Source organism: Protobothrops mucrosquamatus, unplaced genomic scaffold (genome assembly GCF_001527695.2).
Source record: "Protobothrops mucrosquamatus isolate PMUCROS unplaced genomic scaffold, P.Mucros_1.0 scaffold464, whole genome shotgun sequence".
Classification (NCBI taxonomy): domain Eukaryota; kingdom Metazoa; phylum Chordata; class Lepidosauria; order Squamata; family Viperidae; genus Protobothrops; species Protobothrops mucrosquamatus.
This window is the reverse complement of record NW_015386785.1, coordinates 1,789,872-1,794,199: the sequence shown is the minus strand read 5'-3', so window position 1 is coordinate 1,794,199 and position 4,328 is coordinate 1,789,872.

Here is a 4,328-nt window from a genome sequence, read left to right as displayed (position 1 = left end):
GGCTGTGGTCTGCAAGGTCTCGGGGCCTCTGTCCTACGAGGTGTCCCTGGAAGACGGCCGCGTTCTTCGCCGCCACATTGATCAACTACGTGTGAGGCGGGACTCGCCTAGGGTTCCTCCTCAGTCTCCTCTAGGGGGGGAGGAGGAATGGGAAATGCATTCTGGGAATCAGAATCAACAGCCAACGATGGTTGTGGGGGACAACACGGGTACTCAACACCCACGTTCCACAGGAGATTCAAGTAGAAATTCATGGGGCAGGGGGCAAACAGACACCCCCACACACACACTCCAGCCTGGGAGTCCCACCGGAGGTATACTAACTATCCACACCTCACAAACAATACTCCTGACACGGAGAATGACTGGGAGCATACTCACAACTCACAACTCACAACATACAAGAGAGCAGGCAAAACAAAGGGGAAACACGTCCTTTGCAGCAATGGCTTACAGAAGAATGTCCCCACGCATTAGGGCTAACAGGGAGGTATCCCTGGACCCTAGCACTACAGAAAGTAACCAGGAAAACCACACTCCATCAGGAAACATGGAGATGAGTTCAGAGGGGTTGGAAAACTCCATAGGCGGTAGGTCAACCAGGTATAGTGAACAGCAGAGTCCTGACTTCTCGAGCCTAGGAGACGGGCAGGAAAGTCAAACAGAAGTCACGAGAAAACCACAGGTTAATTCACCTAGTGTGGAAAGCAACGGGGAAAACACTACAAGCTCCCCAGGTCTGAGAAGGTCGCTAAGGGTCAAAGGCCCTCCCAAATACCTTGCAGATTACGTAAGGTGAGCATGTATATATTAATAACTTGAATTAGAAGTCCAGACTGGTTGACTCTATGGAAACGGGGTTGGGGCACATCGGGTCTCTGTACGACGGAACAGCCCCACACCTTACACACACAGTGTGACATTAATACAACAGTTATTTACACAAAACCTTACTATGGTGGCGTCCATGTTGGGCGCAGTATTATTTCATCTAGGGGGGAGGGGTGTTGTGTCCTGAGCCTGCAAAAGCAGGCTTCGGGACGTTGCAAGAGTCCCGGGCATTTGCAAAAGCTGCCCGGGACCAGACTGAGTGGCGCCGGCCTTGCGCGCATGCGCAAGGTGGGAAAAGACCGCCTTGTGATTGGTTGGAATTGCCCGGGGATCAGAAGGTATAAATAGAGGCCTGCGTGCCTCTGCTCGGGTTGTTCGTAGATTGGAAGCAGAGAATAAAGACCTGTTAGTAATGCATCGTCTCAAGCGCCATTATTCTCCGGACTTAACAGTTTCTGTTTAGGGCTATTAAGAAAAACTGGACCTGCTTTTCTACCTTTAAGATCCTTTGAGGAAATATAATATTCTGCCTTTTTTAATATTCCCCAAAGTATTTCCTTCTCTGGGGGGTGGGGCTGACTTCCCACATTACAATACTTGTTAGAAATATACACTCAGGGAATGGAGTGGAGCTGCAAGTATTCAACACACACAGAACTCCAGAGAAAGTGTTGAGAATTCAAGTACTATTGCTAAGATCGAATTTGTTTTCCCTGCTTCCATTCCTTTCAAAATGTTAAGATGACAATTTGCTATAAAGCTAGCATTTGCAAAGATAATTGAGAAAAGTCAAGGACTTGTAATAACTGTAGATTATATCTGCATGAGCCAAGAATCTCCTTAAACCATCACATGCTAAAATTTCCATGTCCAGGTTGGTTAAAATTTACAAATACAACTTGGCCCAACTTACATACAGGGAACATTACAGAAAAGGATTTACAGTGAGGGGGAAAAGTATTTGATCCCCTGCTGATTTTGTACGTTTGCTCACTGACAAAGAAATGATCAGTCTATAATTTTAATGGTAGGTTTATCTTAACAGAATAAAAGAGAGACAGAATAAAAACAAAAAAATCAGAAAAATGCATTTCAAAAAAGTTATAAATTGATTTGCATTTTAATGAGTGAAATAAGTATTTTACCCCTTCACAAAACATGACTTAGTACTTTGTAGCAGAAGCCTTGTTGGTAATCACAAAGTTCAGACGTTTCTTGTAGTTGGCTACCAGTTTGCACACATCTCAGGAGGGATTTTGCCCCACTCCTTTTTGCAGATCCTCTTCAAGTCATTAAGGTTTCGAGGCTGACATTTGGCAGCTCGAACCTTCAGCTTCCTCCACAGATTTTCTATGGGATTAAGGTCTGGAGTCTGGCTAGGCCACTCCAGGACCTGAATGTGCTTCTTCTTGAGCCACTCCTTTGTTGCCTTGGCTGTGTGTTTTGGGTCATTGGCATGCTGGAATGCCCATCCACGACCCATTTTCAATGCCCTGGCTGAGGGAAGGAAGTTCTCACCCAAGATCTCACAGTACATGGCCCCATCCATCGTCCCTTTGATGTGGTGAAGTTGTCCTGTCCCCTTAGCAGAAAAACACCCCCAAAGCATAGTTTCCACCCCCATGTTTGATAGTGGGGATGGTGTTCTTGGGGTCACAGGCAGCATTCCTCCTCCTCCTAACATGGTGAGTGTCAAGTCTGCTAACATTGGATGTTATTGCTCGACATATGTGAAGAAGCAAACATATCTTATTTAGTCTACATATCACTTCAAGGGTTAAAGCAGGCATTGCTGGCCATATGTGTGGGGAGGAATGCCTGTGAATAATAACATTATCTTAGCATAGCACAGCCAAGGTCAAAGCAACAGCAGACTGTAATAACAGAGAATAGACGGGGGAAGATTCATACTTTTGTTTAATTGGAGCATATGATTGATGACTGTGAAAGGAGGGAGGGAGTTGTGTTTGTCGCGAGAGCTGGGGTGGGGGGGTGTTTCAGTTCTTGGCTTTCCTCTGTTCGTGCCGAATCATGTAACCCATTAAAGGATTCTTTAAGGTAATTAAGCCTCAAAGTTCTTTGAAAAGTTATTTCTTTCGGAACCATGACAGCGAGTTGAGTTGATGCCAAAGAGCTCAATTTTGGTTTCATCTGACCACAACACTTTAAACCAATTCTCCTCTGAATCATTTAGATGTTCATTGGCAAAGTTCAGATGGGCCTGTACATGTGCTTTCTTGAGCAGCGGGACCTTGTGGGCACTGCAGGATTTCAGTCCTTCATGGCGTAGTGGTGACCATGGCCCCAGCTGCCTTGAGATCATTGACAAGATCCTTTTCTGGGCTGATTCCTCACTGTTCTCATGATCATTGAAATTCCATGAGGTGAGATCTTGTATGGAGTCCCAGACCAAGGGAGATTGACAATTATTTTGTGTTTCTTCCATTTGCAAATAATCGCACCAACTGTTGTCACCTTCTCACCAAGCTGCTTGACAATAGTCTTGTAGCCCAGAGGTCCCCAACCTTTTGGACACCAGGGACTGGTTCCGTAGAGAGAGGTTTTTCCATGGACTGGAGGGTGTGTGGTTTTGTGTGCTGCTTGCATCTCGCGGATGTGGCATTGCTTGTTTGTGCGGACCGGTTGCTGGCATGCCGCAGCCCAGTACTGGTCCATGGACCGGGGGTTGGGGACCCCTATTGTAGCCCATTCCAGCCTTGTGTAGGTCTACAATCTTATCTCTGACATCCTTGGACAGCTCTTTGGTCTTGGCCAGGGTAGAGAGTTTGGAATCTGATTGCTTGCTTGTGTGGACAGATGTCTTTTATATAGGTAACAAGCTGAGATTCGGAGCACTCCCTTTAAGAGAGTGCTCCTAATCTCAGCTCATTAGCTGTATAAAAGACACCTGGGAACCAGAAATCTTGCTGATTGGTAGGGGATCAAATACTTATTTCACTCACTAAAACACAAATCAATTTATAACTTTTTTGAAATGCATTTTTCTGGATTTTTTGTTGTTATTCTGTCTCTCACTGTTAAAATAAACCTACCATTAAAATTATAGACTGATCATTTCTTTTTCAGTGGGCAAATGTACAAAATCAGGAGGGGATCAAATACTTTTTTCCCTCACTGTACTTTCAAGGCAGACTTTAAAGAATATATTGATTTGGTAAATTAAGGATTAACAGGAAGAAAGGAGATTAAAAAATATTATTTGCAGATTAAACAAAATACTGGTAGTAGTAAATAAAAATATTTCAATGTGACTTCCGGTTTCAGAACGCGGCGACGGTCGACTTCCGGTGGCAGGCGATTTCGTCGGTCGCAGCTGTTTGCTGCCTCCCGCCTGTTTTGCGTAAAAGCCGGTTTGACAGCCAGCACCAGCTGTCAAACGGCTTGATACCTTTCCCCTGGGCATAAGGGGATAGGTGAGCTGCCCGGGGTAGGAGTTGAGTTCCCGAGTCGTCCTATATGGACGATGTAGGTGAGAA